This window comes from Heterocephalus glaber, unplaced genomic scaffold (assembly GCF_053883595.1).
Source record: "Heterocephalus glaber isolate CG9 unplaced genomic scaffold, H.glaber_assembly_v1.0 deba00001497, whole genome shotgun sequence".
NCBI lineage: Eukaryota > Metazoa > Chordata > Mammalia > Rodentia > Bathyergidae > Heterocephalus > Heterocephalus glaber.
Genome location: NW_028258320.1, coordinates 48,762,065 through 48,783,170, shown reverse-complemented (window position 1 = coordinate 48,783,170; position 21,106 = coordinate 48,762,065). Strand labels below are relative to the sequence as shown.

Below are 21,106 nucleotides of genomic sequence, written 5' to 3'. Positions count from 1 at the left end.
ACATATGTATCAAATGAAGACCTTTGCACATTTCTTCTAGTCAAGGTTTTTCTCCATAACCCGTTACATCTGTGACTCAGGCAAGATAACCAGAGGCATTTCCATATACTTTACACTAATACAAGTCTTGTCTTGTATAGTTTCATGAGTGCTAGAAAGGTCTTCTGACAATGAAGTCTCCCCATAGTTTACATTTAGGATTACTCTCTACTATGAATTCTTCCAAGTCTAAGATATGAAGTGTGAGAACTGGACAATCTAGAGGTTTTTCCATAATGCTTACACAAATAGGCTTAGTCTCCCTTCTGCCTTTTTAATGGTTTAGGACAATGGAAAGCTTTCCCACATTACTTAACTCATATGGTTTCTCTCCATTGTGCAACTTTTTATGTCTTCGAAAACTCCTTTCCCAATGGAAAGCTTTCCCACATTGCTTACATTTATATGGTTTTTCTCCACTATGAACTTTTTTATGTCTTCAAAATTACTTTCCCAAAGGAAGGCTTTCCCACACTGTTTACACTCATATGGTTTTTCTCCACTGTAAGTCCCTTCATGTCTTTGAAATTGAGTCATAGGTAAGAAGACATTTCCACAGTGTTTTTGTACATATGGTGTCTCTCCAGTGTGAGTCTGTTCATGTAACTGAATGTATGAGGAAGAACTAAAGGCTTTCCCACATTGCTTACATACATATAGTTTCTCTCCACCATGAACCATTTCATGGTATCAAAGGGAACTGCAATGAGTATAGGCTTTCCCACACAGCTTACATATGTAGGGTTTTTCACCACTGTGAAGTATTTCATGGTATTGGAGGGAACTAGAATGAGTGAAGGCTTTCCCACATTGCTTACCATATACATGGTTTCTCTCCAGTATGAATTTTCTTATGGCATTGAAGGGCATTGTAAGAAATGAAAACTTTCTGACACTGTATACACATATATGGCTTCTCTCCAGTGTGAATCCTTTTGTGTTGTCGAAATGTACCAGAACAAATAAAAGCTTTGCCACAGTGGTTACATACATAGGGCTTCTCTCCATGGTGAAACCATTCATGATATCGAAGGGAACTGTGATCAGTGAAGGCTTTCCCACATTGCTCACACACATAAGGTTTCTCTCCAGTATGAATTCTTTCATGTCTTTGAAAGGAACTAAAATGACCAAAGGCTTTCCCACAATGGTTACAGAGGTAGGGTTTCTTTCCAGTGTGAATTCTTTCATGTATTTGAAGGGAACTAGAACTTGCTTTCCCACATTGTTTACATACATGGCATTTCTTTCCACTCTGAATTTGTTCACGTTTTTGAAGAGAAGTGGAATGAGTAAAGCTATTCACAACTTACTTACATTCATAAGATTTCTCTCCAGTTTCAATCTTTTCAAGTTTCTGAAAGCCTCGGGCTTTCTCATTTTGCCTAAGGCTTCTCTCTGCATCCCTGATTTTCATTAGGTTTGCATACAGTGTGAGCTCCAAATGGCACATTTAGGGAAGAATGATTAATGAGGGCCTCTCCACATAAATAGCTTTCACAAGGTGATACTCCAATGGAAGTTTTCTTCTTTACAACATGCTCTGGGGTCTGCTTGAAGGCTTCTCCACATTGACTACCTTCTTTATATTCAAAGAGTTTGTCTACAACTTGAGTCCTTATAGCTCTTCTGGAGTTTTTGTACCCATCTTCAATATTTGGGTATTCATATTTTTCTCCATGTCCAGGTTCCAGGGTGTCCAAGTGTGCTCTCTAGGGGTCTTGAAGCCCTCAGAGTTCACAGAGGGACCTGGGCTGAGCCACCTTGTCCTTCCAATCTCCATCCCCAGGTCCTAGCTCTTTGAGGTATCTGCATACTGATTTCCACAGTGGTTGCATCAGTCTATACTCCCATCAGCAGTGGAGCAGTGTTCCTCTTTCCCCACAGCCCCTCCAGCATTTGTTATTGGTTGATTGCATGATAGCAGCCATTCTTTATGGGTAAGGTGGAATCTCAGCATCGTTTTCTTTTTTTTTGGTACTGGGGATCGAACTTGGATCCTTGCACTTGTGAGGCAGGCAGTGGAACCACTGAGCTAAATCCCTGGCCCAGCATTATTTTCATTTGCATCTCTTGAATGACCAGTGATGTTGAACATTTTTTCATATGTTTATTTGATCTTTCTACTTCTTTGGGAAATGTCTGTTCACTTCAGATGCCCATTTTTCGACTGGGTCTTTAAATTTGGGAGGTCTGCTTTTTTTTAATTCTTTATAGATTCTAGATAGTACACTTTTGTCTGAGGAACAGCAGGTGAAGATTTTTTTCCCACATTGTTGGTTGTCTGTTCACACTGTTGGTGGTCAATCTTGCTGTGCAGAAGCTTTTTAATAAGAAGAGATCCCACTTGTTGATGGTTTGTGCTAGTTCATGGGCAATTTAGACTTGGTTCATAAACTCTTTTCCTACACCAGTGTCTTCAAGAGTTCTATCTAACTTCTGTTCCAGCTGGTTTAGCATTACTGTTTTAATATTTAGATCATTAATCCATTTTGATTTTAGTTTAGTGCATTGTGAGAGATATAGGTCTAGTTTTAATCTTTGGCAAGTTGGAACCCAATTTCTCCAGCACCATTTATTAAAGAGGCTATCTTTCCTCCAGTGAGGGTATTTGGCTCCTTTGTCAAAGACCAGGTGGCTGAGTGTGTCTGGAGTTGTTTCTGCATCTTCTAATCTGTTCTACTGGTCCTCAGGTCTGTTTCTTTGCCAGTGCCATGCTGGTTTTATCACAGTAGCTTTGTAGTATAGTTTCAAGTTGGGGGTTGTGATACCCCCAGCCATGGCTCTGTTGCCTAGAATTGCTTTTGCTATTCTGGGCCTCTTCCTGTTCCAAATGAATTTTTGGATTGTTTTCTCAAGGTCCATGAAGTATGCTGCTGGGATTTCAATTGGGATTGCATTGAATCTATGTAACAGTTTTGGAAGTATGGCCATTTTCACTATGTTGATTCTTCCTACTCAGGAGCAAGGAGTGTCTTTCCATTTTCTGATATCATCTTCAATCTCTCTTTTCAGAGTGCTATAGTTTTCAGAGAAGAGGTCTTTGATTTCGTTCATTTGGTTGATTCCTAGGTATTTCAGTTTTTTGGATGCTATTGTGAAAGGAATTGTTTGCCTATTTCTCTCTCAGTGAGTCTGTTGTTTGTGTAGAGGAAAGCTACTGATTTTTGTGTGTTGACCTTGTATCCAGCTACTTTACTGAATTTGGTTATTAAGCCTAGAAGATTTTTGGTGGTGTTCTTGGGGTCTTCTATGTAGAGTATTATTTCATTTGCAAATAATGACAAATTGACTTTTTCATTACCTATCTTTATTCCTTTTATTTCTTTCTCTTGTCTAATTGCTGTGGTTAATGTTCCCAAAACTATATTGAACAAGAGTAGTGATAGTGGACATCCTTGTCTTGTTCCTGATTTTAGTGTAAAGGATTTCAGTTTTTGACCATTTAGTATGATATTGGCTGTTGGTTTTTCATAGATGGCTTTTATCAGATTGAGGTAGAGACTGTTGATTCCAAGTTTTTGTAGGGTTTTTTTTTATCATAAATGCATGTTGGATTTTGTCAAGTGCTTTTTTCTGCATCTATTGAGATGACCATATGGTTTTTGTCCTTGGTTCTATTGATATAGTGTATTATACTTATTGATTTGCGTATGTTGAACCATCCCTGCATCCCTGGGATAAATCCCACTTTGCCAGGGTGTAGGGTCTTCTTGATGATATTCTGCATTCTATTTGCCAGTATCTTATTAAGAATTTTTGCATCTATGATCATTACTGAGATTGGCCTATGTACTTCTCTTTTTTGGTTGGGTCCTTCTCTGCTTTGGGGATCAAGGTGAGGCTTGCTTCCAGGAACGTATTCAGGAGTATTGTTTCCCTTTCAATTTCATTGAAGAGTTTAAACAGTGGTGGCAATAGTTCCTCTCTAAATATCTTGTAGAATTCAGCAGTGAAGCTATGAGGACCAGGCTTTTCTTAGTTGGTAAATTTTTCATTACATTTTCAATTTTATTGATTGATATTGGGTCATTTAGAATTTTTAGGTCTTCTTCATTTAACTTTGTTAATTAATACATATCTAAGAATCTGTCCATTTCTTCTGTGTTTTCTATCTTATTGGTGTATAGGTTCTGGAAGTAGGTATTGATGATCCTCTGAATTTCTGCTGGGTCCATTGTAATTTCATCCTTTTCATTCCTAATTGCATAGATTTGGGCTTTTTCTTTCATTTTTCTGATAAGGTTGGCCAAGGATTTGTCAATTTTGTTTATTCTTTTGAAGAACAAACTCTTGCCTTCATTGATTTTTTTTGTATCTTTCTCTTAATCTCCATTGAATTGATTTCTGCTCCTTTCTTTATAATTTTCTCCCTTGTATGAGCTTTGGGTTTGTCCTGCCTTTCTCTTTCTAGAAGCTTGTGGTTTAGCATCAGGTTGTTTAATTGGGCTCACTCTGTTTTCCTAATATGAGTATTCACTGCTATGAATTTCCCTTGTGAGGCTGCTTTCATTGTGTCCCATAGATTCCGATATGTTGTATTGTCATTGCCATTTAATTGAGGGAACTGTCTGATTTCTTGTTTAATTTCCTCTGTGACTTATTGGTTATTCAGAAGTGTGTTGTTCAATTTCCTGTGTTTATAAAATTCTTGCGGTTTCTTTTGCTTTTGATCTCCAATTTCATCGCAGTATGGTCTGAAAATATACAGGGGATAACATCAATTCCTTTGCACTTACTTAAACATGTTCTGTGAGTGAATATGTGGTCTATTTTGGAGAATGACCTGTGTGCAGTTGAAAAGAATGTGTATTCTGATTTTGTGAGGTGGAAGACTCTGTAAACATTTGTTAAATTCATTTGTTCAAGAGTTTGATTGAGTTGTAGTATTTCATTTCTTATTTTTTGTCTAGTTCATCTATCTATTTGTGACAGTGGGGTACTGAGGTCCCCCACTACTATTGTATTAGAGCTTATTTGATTTTTTTATGTCCATTAGTATTTGTTTTATATAGTTGGTTGCACTAGTGTTTGGTACATATATGTTTATGATTGTCATCTCTTCCTGTTGGATTGTTCCCTTTACAAGGATGTAGTGTCCTTCTTTGTCTCTCTTAATCAGTGTTGGTTTGAAATCCACTTGATCTGCAAAGAGAATAGGTACTCCTGCTTTTTGGGGGGGTTCCTGTCACATGGAGTATTGTTTTCCACCCTCTAACTTTCAGTCTGTGAGTTTCTTTTTTAATTAAGTGTGTTTCTTGTATGCAGCATATTGTTGGATCTTTCTTCTTGACCACTTCTGCCAGTTTATTTCTTTTGATTGGTGAGTTGAGACCATTAACATTGATGGTTATAACTGATACGTATTGACTTATCATTGTCATGATTTTTTTTTGTTGCATTCTCCCACTTTGAGTTTAATTTCTTTTCATGCCTGAGGGATTCATTCTCCTGGGATTCCTGGTGTTTTTTTCCTCATTGTCTTTTCTTAGGATATTTTCTAAAATATTTTGGTGTGCTGGTTTGGTATTTATGAAGTTCCTAAGGTCCTCTTTGTCATGAAAGTATCTTATTTCTCCATCAGTTTTGAAAGACAGTTTTGTAAGGTACATCAATCTGGTTTGGAGGCTGTTTTCCTTTAGGGCTTGAAATACATCACTCCAAGCTCTTCTTGCTTTGAGGGTTTGTGTTGAGAAGTCTGCTGTGATTCTGATGGACTTTCTTTTGTGTGTGATTTGTTTCTTTTCTCTAAGTGCTTGTATGTAGGGAACAGGGAAAGGGGACATTACTAGAACTTCTGCAGTAAGTCCTAGTCTCCTGTGAGCCATTGCAGCACAAGGAAAATTACAGGAAAGGTAAAAAAATGAGACTTTGAGAAGATGCTGAGCTTTGGGTCTGATCAGTGCTGCTCTGGGCAGCAAAGACGAAAGTCCCCAGCTTACAACACCTTTTATTTGGTATATCAGGAGAAACAAATGTAACAAATGACTCGCAGAGAGTTCAGTACATGCACATAAACAAGATGTAACAATCCAAGAACAATGAGGAACTGAGCAGATGGAGATTTGTTCCTCCCAGGATGTCTTCAGCTGGTGTAATCTTGTCCTGGAGAATCACAGCATCACCGGATCATTGAGGTCTCAGTTGTGACCAGAGCTCAAAATGGAATTATGTCTTGGAATTCCATAGCTGGGCTGTAGGCAGGAGAACTAGGCTAACCAAATGATTTTTCCCTAAAATTATGTAGCATTGCTCCCGACACTTGTAGAATTTTGTTCTTCTGTTGGATTTCTGGAATCCTAACTCTTATATGCCTATGTGTAAACTTTTTTTCATCAAGGCTAGTTGGAGTCCTATATGCCTCACTTATCTATATATGAAGTTGTTTTGCCCTGCTTGGGAAGTTTTCTGCCATCACTTCTGTGAACATTTTTTTTATGTCATCTGCACTCCCTCCTGTTTTTTCATTGACTCAGATCAGTCTTATGTTATTCTTCTTTGCATCATCTAGCCACTGCTGGATAGATGTCTCTTGGTCCCTTACTATTTTGAAGCAATTTTTCTTTTCCTGGACACCAATTGTAATCTTATCTTCTATATCTGAAATTCTGTCCTTACATTGGCTCATTCTGCTTCATAAACTTTCAATGGAGTTTTTAATCTCCTGGCAATCTGTTTGCATCTGTTTTATGGATTCCATTTGTTTCCTATGTTGAGATTCCGTCATGTTCCTCAGCTCCTCTATTTTTTTTTTAATCTGTGTCCTCTCTAGATTTATTAATCATGTCTTGCACTATGGACTCAATCTCTGTTGATATCTGAGAAATTATTTCTGATTTCATTTTTTCTAAATCCTCTTTTGTTGCCAGTTCAGAGAGTCCAGATTATTGAGTATCAGATTGTTCCATCTGGTTTCCCTTTGATGTTGCTTTAGGTGATCTGGAAGTTTGATTTTGAGACTTGTTTATGTGTCTTCTCATTTCAACTGGGGGTGGTGGCCACCGTGGGGGAAGATGTGTGCTGCTGATGCCTGCATGGTTCACCTCCTCAGTACTTGAGGCAGTGGTATGGTGGCCTGGAAGGGTCCCCTCCTCTTGGCTGGGAACAGCTGTGCTCCTCTGCACTTGCAGCAGTGGTACAGCAGCCCAGAAGGTTCACCTCCTCTGTGCTGGGGGCAGCTCTGCTCCTCTGCACTCGGAGAATGGGGGGTGGTACGGCGGCCCAGAAGGTTCACTTCCTGTGGGCTGGGGGCAGCTCTGCTCATTTGTGCTGGGGGCAGTGGTATGGTGGGCTAGAAGTTTCACCTCCTCTGCCCTGCTGGCAGCTCTGCTCCTCAGTACTGGGGGTGGTGGTACAATGGCCCGGAAGGTTCACCTCCTCTGTGCTGGCCCCTCACATCTCTTAACTCCTCTATGCACCCCAATGGGCTGGGACAGTGTGCCTCAGTGTCCTCTTGGCCTATTTAGCAGTGTCCCCCTTGGCTATCAAAGCACCATTCTTCACTTCAATATGAGTGCAGTCAAACAGGCAGCATTGTGTCCCTCCCTGACTGAGGCCACATCAGAAGAGACTGTTGCTTTTTTGAAAAAGGGAGGGGCACCCTGGTGTGGCTAAGATCAGGGAGGAAGGGATCTGGGCCCCTTATTTACATACCTAACATTCATAACAAGCTTTCAGCCCTACCCCTCATTGAAAGCTGCTTAGAAGTCTTTAGGCTGCTAGAAGCAATGTTCCCCAGCCACTTCTTGGGCTTTAGTCTTACATCTTATTTACTGACCCCTCTGTGCTGCAGCCATGACCCTACTGAAATACTTCGCTATTTCTGTAAACCTGCTCATGATTTATTTCTCAAATAATGTTGGATCCAAAAGTCCTATGAATCTACTTGAGATTTTTATGCTGAGTAGTGTGGACAGAGTAAGCTCCACAGATTAGCAGTCAATGAAGACCAGCAGTAGAGACTGGCACCTCATAGAATTGACCTACAGTGTCTACCACAAGCGGGCTCTGAAAGGCCACAGCCAGCAGTGTCAGGGACTAATACTGGCAGAGTTGACCTACCATGTCCTATACAAGTTGGCCACAGGAGTGGCAGCTGGCGGTGACAGAGACCAGCACCCAGTAGAGTCAGCCAGCACAAGCCAGCATCGGAAAGGTGCCAGCCAGGAGAGGCAATGACAAGCAGCTGGCTATGTCACCTGTTGGCCTCTTGCATTACCTGATGTCATCTGCTGACATCAGGACTGCTAGCAGAGTTGTACTTTGCTGATTCACAATTTCCATCTGAATTGAGCAAAAGAACCATAGGCTGATTGATAATTTTTCTCTTGCAGAAGTGTGGATCAAGCTTCTGCCTCTTATCCAACCATCAGGGATCTAGGATATTTGTTTTTCATGGCTTCCCCATTTTGTGATCTCCAGGTCACCATGACATTACACCTTAATTGGAAAGGAAAGTGTAGAAGATTATGTATATTACTAAGTCTAGAATTGACATATGTCACTTTTACCCATATTTGATTGTGTGAACTCAGTTACACGGCCAAAGGAGGTACAAACTATAAGGAGGAGGGTATATAGGCAAGGAAATTTGTCTTTTGGTGCCACAAGAAAGTGAAATGACTTGGAGAATATGCAGCATTTGTTTTTAGAATATCACCCACAATCTTTTTTCCAGAAGTAACCTCTGTTAATAATACCTGTTTATTTCTTTCTAATGTCTTTAGATAAGTAAAAGAACATTAGACAAAGTGGTGATTACTTTGTATATAAACAAGGTTTTTTTATACATTTTTTCTTTTGATGCAGATGGGGAGGTGTATTTGTATTGAGCTGCATCCTCAGCCCTTTTATTTATTTGTTATGTTCAGGCACTAATTTGCCCAGGTGGGACTTGAACTCAAGCTCCTCCTCCCTTGATCCCTCCATAGTGCCTGTATTATAGGCATGCATGCACTTCTGTGCCCAGCTGCCTTTATTTCTTTCAACCAATGGAAATTTATTTTCTCACTGTTCTGCAGGTCCAAAGTTATCTGCATTTATTTATTTATTTATTATTTATTTATTTATTTCTACCAGGAATCAAACCTGGGACCTTGTGCTTGTGAGGCAGGCACCGGAACCACTGAGCTAAATCCTGGCCCAGTTATCTGCTTTTAACTTTGATATCTTGGATCCATTTTGCATCCTTTTGTACTTCATATTGAGTGCTGTGAGCACTGTTTGGGTAACTTTTTATTCATGCAATTGGGTGATTTTTGCAAAATAAATGTAACTATAGTAGTATCTAAGATTTTTAATAAATACCAAATAATTGTTGAGTTTACAAAAGGGGAAGGAAAATATTATTTGTTGAATGACTATAATATGCCAGACATTGTTTTGTAGTTTTATACCATATCTCATATAATTCTCCCAGCAATCCTGGAAAGCAGGTATTTTTATTTAGGGAAACTAGGTAAGGAAAGTGAAGTTGAAGAGTTTAATCCAAGATCACAAATGCTAGTAAGTAGCAGGATCATTATTAAAACTTGGATATTTCCCATAAAAGCCTATTCTACCATTTCTTCTATTTTATTTTTCTATTATGCTTGTGTTGTGTTAACATGGAATAATATGAGATTGTTAGGCCATGCCATTGCCAGAGCAGTTATGGTGATTTTTTTTTTGTATTAAATTCTTTTATTGGTACATTGTAGGTATACAACACAATTACATTTCTCATAGGGAATTGTGCCTTTACATGATGCATTTTGGTTCTTATTTTTTCCCCATTCCTAGCCCTCCCTTCACCCCCTCCACCCTTCTCTATTTACAAAGACTTTATTTCCATTTTTTCCATTTCTCATCATTTTTCCTTTCCCCTGCCCCTCCAACTACCCCTACCCCTTTGGACCTTTTCTTCCTATTTTACATTGTCGATTATTCAGTCTAATCATTGGTACATTTTAGGTATACAATATAATGACATTCATCATTGGAAATTTTCACCTTTACATAGTCTCTCTTGGTTCTTATTTTTCACCCTTGACCAGCCTTCCCTTCAAACCCTGCAGTCCTCCCTATTTAAAAAGATTTTGTTCCTATTTTTCCATTTTCTCATATTAATCTTACTCCCTTCTGTCCTTTCCCCTAGCCCTCCTACTTCCTTCCGCTTTGCCCCTTTTCTTCCTATTTCACATTACCTATTATACATTTAGTGCTTATTTACACTTTCAGTTTCTCACACCAGAGAAACTATTTGGTATTTACACATGTGTGTCCTATTTATTTCACTTAAGAGTATGGCCTCAATGTGCATCCACTTAGCTATAAATGTCTCTAATTTCTCATTTTTTATGGCTGAGTAGTACTCCATTTTATTTAAAAACCACATTTTCTTTATCCAGTCTCCAGTTGATGGGCATTTGGGCTGTTTCCAAGTTTTAGCTATTACAAACTCTGCTGCTATGAACATGGGTGCACATATATCACTGTGGTATGATTCTTTCAATTCTTTGGGGAAGATTCCCAGCAGTGGAATAGCAGGGTCAAATGGGACTTCCAGTCCTAGTTCTTTGAGGTATCTCCATACTGATTTCCACAGTGGTTGCATCAGTCTACACTCCCACCAGCAGTGGAGCAGGGTTCCTCTTTCCCCATAGCCCTGCCAGCATTTTATTGGTTGATTTCATGATAGCAGCCATTCTTTCTGGAGTGAAGTGGAATCTCAGCATTGTTTACATTTGCATCTCTCGAATGACCAGTGATGTTGAACATTTTTTCATGTATTTATTTGCTATTTCTACTTCTTTGTCTGAGAAATGTCTGTTCATTTCAGATGCCCATTTTTGGATTGGGTCTTTAAATTTGGGAGGTCAGATCTTTTTAAGGTCTTTATAGATTCCAGATAGTAGACGTTTGTCTGAGGAAGAGCAGGTGAAGATTTTTTCCCACTTTGGGGATTGTCTCTTCACACTTCTGGTGGTTTCTCTTGCTGTGCAGAAGCCTTTTAATAAGAAGAGATTCCACTTGTTGATTGTTTGTGCTAGTTCATGGGCAACTGAGGTTTTGTTCATAAAATCTTTTCCTACACCGATGTCTTCAAGGGTTCTACCTAACCTCTATTCCAACTGGTTCAGAGTTTCTATTTTAATATTTAGATCTTTAATCCATTTTGATTTTAGTTTAGTGCATGGTGAGAGATACAGGTCTAGTTTTAATCTTTGGCAAGATGAAGCCCAATTTTTCCAGCACCGTTTATTAAAGAGGCTATCTTTCCTCCAGTGAGAGTGTTTGGCTTCTTTGTCAAAGATGAGGTGGCTGAGTGTGTCTGGCGTTGTTTCTGCATCTTCTAATCTGTTCTACTGGTCCTCAAGTCTGTTTCTTTGCCAGTACCATGCTGTTTTTATCACAGTAGCTTTGTAGTAGAGTTGCAGGTTGGGGATTGTGATAGCCCCTGCCATGTCTCTGTTACCTAGAATTGCTTTTGCTATTCTGGGTCTCTTCTTGTTCCAAATGAATTTTTGGATTGTTTTCTCAAGGCCTATGAAGTATCCTGCTGGGATCTCAATTGGAATTGCATTCAATCTATAGAGCAGTTTTGGAAGTATGGCCATTTTCTCTATATTAATCCTTCCTACACAGGAGCAGGGGATGTCTGTCCATTTTCTGATATCATCTTCCATCTCTCTTTTCAGAGTGCCATAGTTTTCAGAGAAGAGGTCTTTGATTTCTTTCGTTAGGATGATTCCTAGGTATTTCAGGTTTTTTGGATGCTATTGTGAAAGGAATTATTTGCCCTATTTCTCTCTCAGTGAGTCTGTTATTGGTGTAGAGGAAAACTATTGATTTTTGTGTGTTGACCTTGTAACCAGCTCCTTGACTGAGTTTGGTGATTAAGTCTAGAAGACTTTTGGTGGAGTTCTTGGGGTCTTCAATATAGAGTATCATGTCATCTGCAAAGAATGACAATTTGACTTCTTCATTACCTATCTTTATTCCTTTTATTTCTTTCTCTTGTCTAATTGCCGTGGCTAATGTTTCCAAAACTATATTGAACAAGAGTGGTGATAGTGGACATCCTTGTCTTGTTCCTGATTTTAGTGTGAAGGATTTCAGATTTGACCATTTAGTATGATATTGGCTATTAGTTTTTCATAGATGGCTTCTATCAGTTTGAGGTAGAGACCATCTATTCCAATTTTTTGTTGGGTTTTTTATCATAAATGCATGTTGGATTTTGTCAAATGCTTTTTCTGCATCTATGGAGATAATCATATGGTTTTTGTCCTTGGCTCTATTGATATAGTGTATTACATTGATTGATTTTCATATATTGAACCATCCCTGCATCCCTGGGATGAATCCCATTTGATCAGGGTGTATGATCTTCTTGATGATCTTCTGCATTCTGTTTGCCAGTGTCTTATTAAGGATTTTTGCATCTATGTTCATTAGTGAGATTGGCCTATAGTTCTCTTTTTCAGTTGGGTCTTTCTCTGCTTTGGGGATCAAGGTGATGCTTGCTTCCAGGAATGAATTTGGGAGTATTGCTTCCCTTTCAATTTCATTGAAGAGTTTAAACAGTAGTGGCAGCAGTTCCTCTCTAAATGTCTTGTAGAATTCAGCAGTGAAGCCATTAGGACCTGGGCTTTTCTTAGTTGTTAAGTTTTTAATTATATTTTCAATTTCATTGGTTGATATTTGGTTGTTCAGAATTTTTAGGTCTTCTTCATTCAACTTTGGTAATTCATATGTATCTAGGAATCTGTCCATTTCTTCTGTGTTGTCCATCTTATTGGTGTATAGGTTCTGGAAGTAGGTATTGATGACCCTCTGGATTTCTGCTGGGTCTGTTGTAATTTCACCCTTTTCATTCCTAATAGCATGGATTTGTGCCTTTTCTTTCCTTTTTCTGGCAAGTTTGGATAAAGGTTTGTCAATTTTGTTGATTCTTTCGAAGAACCAACTCTTGACTTCATTGATTTTTTTGTATTGTTCTCTTAGTCTCCATTACATTGATTTCTCCTCTGATCTTTATAATTTCCTCCCTTGTATGAGCTTTGGGGTTGTCCTGCTCTTCTTTTTCTAGAATCTTGAGGTTCAGCATCAGGTTATTTAATTGGGCTCATTCTGTTTTCCTAGTATGCATATTCACTGCTATGAATTTCCCTCATAAGACTGCTTTCATTGTGTCCCATAGATTCCGATATGTTGTATTGTCATTGTCATTTAATTGAAGGAACTGTCTGATTTCTTCTTTAATTTCCCCTGTGGCCCATTGGTTACTCAGAAGTGTGTTGTTCAATTTTCACGTGTTCATGAAATTTTTTGAGTTTCTTTTGCTATGGATCTCCAATTTCATCACACTATGGTCTGATAATATACAGGGGATCACTTCAATTCCTTTGCACTTACTTAAACATGTTCTATGTGTGAGTATGTGGTCTATTTTGGAGAATGATCCATGTGCAGCTGAGAAGAATGTGTATTCTGATTTTGTGGGGTGGAAGACTCTGTAAACATCTATTAAGTTCATTTGTTCAAGAGTTTGATTGAGTTCTTGTATTTCATTACTTAATTTTAGTCTAGTTGATCTATCTATTTGTGACAGTGGGGTGTTGAGGTCCCCCACTACAATTGTATTAGTGCATATATGACTTTTCATGTCCATTATTATTTGTTTTATATAGTCGGGTGCGCTAGTGTTTGGTGCATAGATATTTATGATTGTCATCTCTTCCTCTTGGATTCTTCCCTTTACAAGGTTGTAGTGTCCTTCTTCATCTCTCTTAATCAGTGTTGGTTTGAAATCTACTTGATCTGCCAAGAGGATAGCTACTCCTGCTTTTTTTTGGGTTCCTCTCACATGCAGTATTGTTTTTCATCCCTTCACTTTCAGTCTATGAGTTTCCTTTTGAATTAAGTGTGTTTCTTGTATGCAGCATATTGTTGGATTTTGCTTCTTGACCCATTCTGCCAGTCTATTTCTTTTGATTGGTGAATTGAGACCCTTAACCTTGATGGTTACAACTGAGACGTATTGACTTGTCATTGCCATGACTTTTTCTTTTTGTTGGGTACTCCCCCTTTACATTTAATTTCTTGTCATGCCAGATGGGTTCATTCTGCTTTGCTTCCTAGGGTTGTGATCCTCAATGTCTGTTCCTAGGATATTGTGTATAATTCTTTGGAGTGCTGGTTTGGTATTCACAAAGTTCCTAAGGTGCTCTTTGTCATGAAAGTATCTTATTTCTCCATCCATTTTGAAAGATAGTTTTGCAGGGTACATCAATCTGGGTTGGAAGCTGTTTTCTTTTAGGGCTTGGAATATGTCACTCCAAGCTCTTCTTGCCTTGATGGTTTGTGTTGAGAAGTCTGCTGTGATTCTGATGGATTTTCCTTTGTATGTGATTTGTTTCTTTTCTCTGACTTCTTGGAGAACTTTGTTCTTCTGTTGTGTTTCTGGAATCTTAACAATTATATGCCTATTTGTAGATTTTTTTTGATCTAGGCTATTTGGAGTCCTATATGCCTCACTTATCTGTATGTCAAGCTCTTTTCCCCTGCTTGGGAAGTTTTCTGCCATTATTTCTGTGAAAAGATCTTTTATGTCATCTGCACTCTCTCCTGTTTCTTCATTGAGCCCAATCAGTCTTATGTTATTCTTCTTTTCATCATCTAGCAGCTGCTGGATTGATTTCTCATGTTCCCTTATAATTTTGAAGCAATTTTTCTTTTCCTGGTCACTAATTGGAATCTTATCTTCTATATCTGAAATTCTGTCCTCACATTGGCTCATTCTGCTGTGTAGACTTTCAATGGAGTTTTTCATGTCCTGGAAATCTATTTGCATCTGTTTTATGGATTCCATTTGTTTCTTATGTTGGGATTCCATCATGTTCTTGAGCTCCTCTCTAGATTTATTAATCATGTCTTGCACTAGCGGCACAATTTCTCCTGTTATCTGAGAAATTATTTCTGATTTCATTTTTTCCAGATCCCTTTTTGTTGCCAGTTCAGTGGGTCCAGGTGGTTGAGTATCATAGTGTTCCATCTCATTTCCCTTTGGGGTTGTTGTAGTTGATCTGGAATTCTGGTTTTGAGACTTATTTACGTATTTTCTCATTTTGACTGTGGTGGGGGGCTGTTGCTGCCTGCACAGATTACCTCCTCTGAGCTGGGAGAGGTGGGCCACGGCCGGGAGCAGCGGTAGGGATGGTGACCCCAAAGCCCTTTCCTGTGGGCTGGGAGCAGTGGGAGGGATGGTGGCCTGGAAGCCCCTTCCTCTGGGCCAGGAGCAGAGGGACAAAAGGTGGTGGAAAAGCCCTTTCCTCTGGGCTGGGAGCAGTGGGAGAGATGGTGTCCGGAAGCCCCTTCCTCTGGACCAGGAGCAGTAGGATGACGGCTCAGATGCCCCTACCTCTGGGCTGGGAACAGCAGGACTCAGTACCTTGGTGTGGTGGTCTGGTGGTCTGGTGTCCTCTATGTCTTTGTAGTGTGGAACCAGGTGGCTGCGTGTCTGCAGCGGGGAGATTTGGTGTCTTCTGCGTGACTCAAGACCTCGGTAGGGCGTGCACAGACCTTCCTGTGTGCAGCGGGCTGATTCGGCCTATTCCAAGCGACCGAGGACCTAGGTAGGCCGTGGGCAGACCTGCCTGTCTGCAGCGGGTTGATTCGGCGTGTCCTGTGCGACTCAGGACCTCAGAAGGGCATGGGCAGACCTGCTAGTCTGCAGCAGGGTGATTCAGCGTCTCCTGTGTGACTCAGGACCTCGGTAGGGCGTGCACAGATCTGCCTGTCTGCAGCGGGCTGATTCGGCCTGTTCTGTGTGACTCAGGACCTGGTGATTATTTAAAGCACTCCCAAAAGAACCCTGAAATACATCTGAAAATTCTGTAAGGATGTGAGCTGCTTCTGTGCTTCTCTGTCTCTTTTATTTCTTTTAGATTTTTTGGTCAAGAATCCGATATAGCTCTTAACTTACAAATACCCAAACAATGCATTAGCATTAAAAATAAAGTAAAGGCCTGTAATTCTACTGTGCTTGTGTTGGTCATATAGCCCTAAGATCTAACCTATGAATGAATATTAATGTATGCGTCCTCCTCAAAATCCACCTCCTGTCCAGTATGATGGTGAATGTCTTTAATTCCAGATAATTGGAAAAATGAGACTAGAGAATTTCAAGTTTGGGCAGCTTAATGAGATCTTCTCTCAAAATAAAATTTAAAAAGGATTGAAGTTGTAGCTCAGTGATAAAGAGATTTCCTAGCATGTGCAAGGCCTGGGCTTCAATACTCAGTATTGAAAAAAAAAATCACTGCTTTCCATGATGTTCCCTTTCAGACATTAAAAGGAAATATAATAGTGTATTAATAGGGGTTACTCCTGGAAGACGGGATTGTGAGTGATGCACTAAAAAACAGCGTATATCTTTTAAGTCATTTCATTTTTTTCCTGAAACAGAAAGACAAGTTTTGTCCCCTGTAACCCTACCATGTATATCTTTTTAAAATTTTTATACTTTTTATAGGCAGCCTACGAACTCTATTTTATCAGAGTCCACTCTGTATTAGCTTTCCTGTTACTGGACACAATACTTGACACCCACAGATGAAGCAGGAGAGGTTTAACTTAGATCACAGTTCCAGGGAATTCAGTCAGCCATGTGCTGACTCCAAGGAAGAAACCTCACAGAGGAAGGGCATGGCAGAGGAAAGCTGCTTACTTCATGACAGCTAGAAAGCAAAAGGAACTAGAAAAGTAATGATCTAATCCTCTCTGGAAACACACACAGATAGCCCCAGAAGTTGCTTTACTAATTTCCTAGGCATTTCTCAATCTAATCAAGTTGATAAGATTAACCATACACATACACACACACACACACACACACACGTGCACACACACATCTATATATAGCTACAATTGTTTTGCAACTCAACAATACATTATGGATCTATTCTAACTTATCAGTGCATAAAATATTTTATTCTGAAAATGACAGTGCAATAGGCTCTTAGTCATCCAGGTGTGCACCCAGCAAATGGAAAATTTGAGTTTAATGCCTTAACACAAGAAACAGCAAAATACTGATTTGGGCTATTCCCTTGACTCCATAAAAAGGTGATGGGGGGGCTGGGGATTTAGCTCAGTGGTTCCACTGCCTGTCTCGCAAGCGCAAGGACCCGAGTTTGATCCCTGGTACCAAAAAAAACAAAAACAAAAAACAAAAAGGTGTTAGGTTATTCCATATGGATGAGAGTTATTCTTTATTTTTCCAAGACTTCTCATCCTCAAATGTGTCACTTTATTCTTGATATTGTTGATGTTTATTCTGTGTTTCTTGAATAACCTGCCATCTTACCACATACCTGTCCTGATTCTATTAGCCTTCTAATATTCAGTTTATCTAAAGGTCACTTCCTACCCAGAAACTTTCATATCCCATTTCCTAAATCTAACTTACCATTTTCTGAAATCCTACCTTTTTTAATCTTTTCTATTTTCCAGACATATGTGACTTGCCTTTTGAAGGGATTGCCTGTCAGGGCATTATTTCTGCGACCATTTGTCCACAGTCACCCAGAGATGCTTCCAATAGACAAATAACAATTATTTTTTTTTCTTTAAAGCATACAACTTCCTGAAAATTTTTATTTCATTCAACAAAAAGTATTCAATCTTAGATTTCTTTGATAAGAGGGGCCTCAGGCAATCATTTGTTTTTCTGAGTGCCTTTAGAAAAAAAAAAAGCATCAGTACCTGTATTTGACCCACACAGCCATGCAAGCCCCAAAAGGTTTCATGATATTTTCCATATCAAGCAGTCAGACTTCCTCTAATTTAAGGAGATCCTTTTGTTTTCTCAGATTCTAACACTGTATATAATGTATACATACAAAGAAAGAGTAATTTAAATTTAGAATTAGAAATGTGTAAATCTGGACAAATTATTTTTCTAAGCCTTAATTTTTTTCTGTAAAATGGGCATAAAAATACTTCCTTATAGCATTATTGTGAAGTTTAAATCAGATGACAGCATAGCTCCTGGATTGGATTTAAATAATAATTATTATAACTAATACTAAATAAATAAATGAACTTCATTACCAAGTTGGTCTACTATTCTAGCATTTTAATTATTGAATTTTTATGTTTGCCAAATCCTTTATATTTAATTGTACTCCATATTCTTATACTGTTGATTTTTTCCCCTATCACTTGTCTCTAAAATATATAAATCCAATTCCTTTTATGTTTCCTCTAATGTTTCTTTGACGTCTCTGGCTCCTCTCCAGATTTTCCATGACTTACTCAGTTGTCAAATACTGTTAATCATCATAACCAAACAAGAACCTGACCAACTTGCTTAGTGTCCTAGATTATCTAGAGACCTGTGACGTTCCTATCATAGTTTCAGTGAAACTTCATGGTAGTGATTCATTATCCCCTTGGCTTTCCAGAAAACAAATTCAGAAATGGAAATGGACATGGAGGGTATTTTCTGGAGAGTGCTAGTGGGGGAGCATAGAATTGAGTGGAGGAAGACATTGGCCTATTTGACTTCAGTGAACTCTACAGGAACTCTGAAACTGGAATGACCTTTCAGAGTGGAAGTGAGGGTACTATACCTTCAGATCTCTACATTGACTAATCACTGGATGCAGGTTGTGTAACCTTCAAAGAAGTGGCTCTTTTCAACCAAGGATATTTCCTGGTCAGGGCAGTCCACTATTGGTTGTCAGCAACATTCTTCTAGCACCTGTGGAATTGAGATGTAGTAGGTGCAACATAATATCCACTACAGCTTGCTTTTGTGTACTTGCTTTCCCTGACCCTGAAGGACATTGTCTTTCACTGTCTCTAATAAATATCATTCTTGTAGTTTCCAACTCTTTCTTCACTTTGTATTATTCTGGTGTAGATTTTAAAACGATAGACTTTGTGGAGATAGGAAAGGGATCCGGGGATGAAGAAAGAGTGGGAAAGGGGAACTAAAAAAGATCAAGGAGTGATGTATCTTTCATCTATCAGTTACTGGGCTCCAATAAGAAGTACTTGTTACTAACTATGATAAGTACAATATTTTATAGAGGTAAATACAAACAATTAGCCCTGATATATAATGGTTTCTATTTTCCTCTTATATCTTATTATACTCAGATAAATGAGAAATGGCAATAATGTATTAAATGTTAAAACTTCTTGAAATTACCTTACATTCATATGTCATTAAGCTGATACCATGTATACATAAGAGTCAGGATACTGAAATATTAAATGTCAAATAATGTTATCACTCTGTTGTAGTCCCTTAAGTGTTATTTGTGATTATGTTTTAAATAGTTTGCCTATCTTTAACACAGATTATCTTACTGTTGGGCTAATTTACTTTTACCCTTAATATTTTTTACACATATATTTACTGATTACTTTTTTCTCTAGCTTGTTATTTCCTAAGTGATTCTTTTAAAGAATGAGAGAGGGGTGGGGATTTAGCTCAGTGGTACTGTGGTAGCCTTGCAAGCACAAGTTCCTGAGTTCGATCCCTGGTACCTCCTCACCCCCCAAAAAAAGAGAATGAGAGAAATGTAGGAAATATATAGAGAACCCACATATATATATTAACCAGAAGGCATCATTGTATAGAGAAGTAAACATTAATCAGAAAGCAACATTTCATATCTTTATGCATGTAGCTGCTTAGGTCCTAATTTGTGGCAAATCTGAACTACAGTAGAACTTTGTGTTTAAATTTTTCAGGGAGAGGATATTATCCTCATTGACTTACTTTCACTTTTACCTTTAAAAGAAAATATATGTCATTAATAAGGGTATATGGCAAGTTTGTAGTCCTCAATAAAATTCTTCTTCACCTTCAAACCCTGCCTTCAACACATTTTCTACCACACCTCTATTCTGTTCAGGCTTCGTCTCTCCTAACCGTGGTCTAACTCTTCCTCCATGCTATTGTCCATCTCTTCAATCTGCCTGAAAATTATTTCATTTTAGGCTGTTTATTTTCCAGAAACTATTAAAATTTAATCGCTTATCTCAGTTACAGGAAAAATAATTGTATTTTTTATTTTTCCTCAAATCTTAAAGTACATTATTATTACCTTTATCTTCCTTGATTTACAAAGAAAGTTAAGTAAAGCAACAATTGCTTCTAAAATATTGATATATCACTTTACGTTACAATATATACTTCACAAAAAACCTTCATAGTCATGTCTGAATTTAGTTATCACAATAACTTGGAGAGGTGGTTGGCAGTCTCTAAATTTTACAGATAAAACAGTGGTACTCAAGGTAAATAAGTACTTGTCAAGATCACAAATCTATTAAGCTTACTTAATTTAACCAGTTTTCTGACTCTAAGTCTAGTTGCAAAATCTGTTCTCATTTATCACATTTACATACTATCATTATAATACATGTTGATTTATATCTTAAGTGTGTGTTTACATAACTATCTTCATTACCAGACTATGTAAACTTTTTGATGGTAGGCATGAGGTCTTATTTGACTTTGTACCTTAAGTGTTTAACATTGTCTGACATTGTGTTACCACACAGTATAAATTAGTCAAGTGAGTGAATGAAGTCAGGAAAACTTTCACAAATTATTGTAGTCCAAGAGCAAAAGTGAAATAGAATTCTCAAAGGAAATCTAATATGTAAGAAAAATTAACCACCACTAAAGCAAAAAACAAGGTCAGTGAGACTAATATTTTAATTGTATCTATAAAGAGGCATAGGGTAGGCAAGAGACTAGAGATTGGATAAATTCTTTGCTTTTTTTTTTTTCTTATTTTAAAAATAGGTTTCTGGAAATATGATCACACACTACAAAATTCACTCCTTTATACTATTCAATGAATTTTTCATATTAATAAAGTTGTTCATTTATACCACAATCAATTTTAGAACATTTTAATTTAACCACAAAAGAAAATCTACTTTCATTAACCTTCACCCTGGAAGACTCATTCCCTGTACTGTAGGCATCCACTAACCTCCTTTTCGTCCTAATAGATTTGTTTATTTTGGATAGTTCATGTAAATGAAATCATATAAT

General features: G+C 38.2%; 1 protein-coding gene and 1 pseudogene across 2 annotated transcripts in view; one reads left to right on the top strand and one right to left on the bottom strand.

Annotated features, from left to right (window-relative positions):
- Positions 1–21,106, top strand: part of Hpse2 (heparanase 2 (inactive)) — a 905,145-nt gene that overhangs the window by 381,310 nt on the left and 502,729 nt on the right. The gene's annotated exons all lie outside the window — the stretch shown is intronic.
- On the bottom strand, positions 314–7,835 carry LOC147825679 (uncharacterized; annotated as a pseudogene).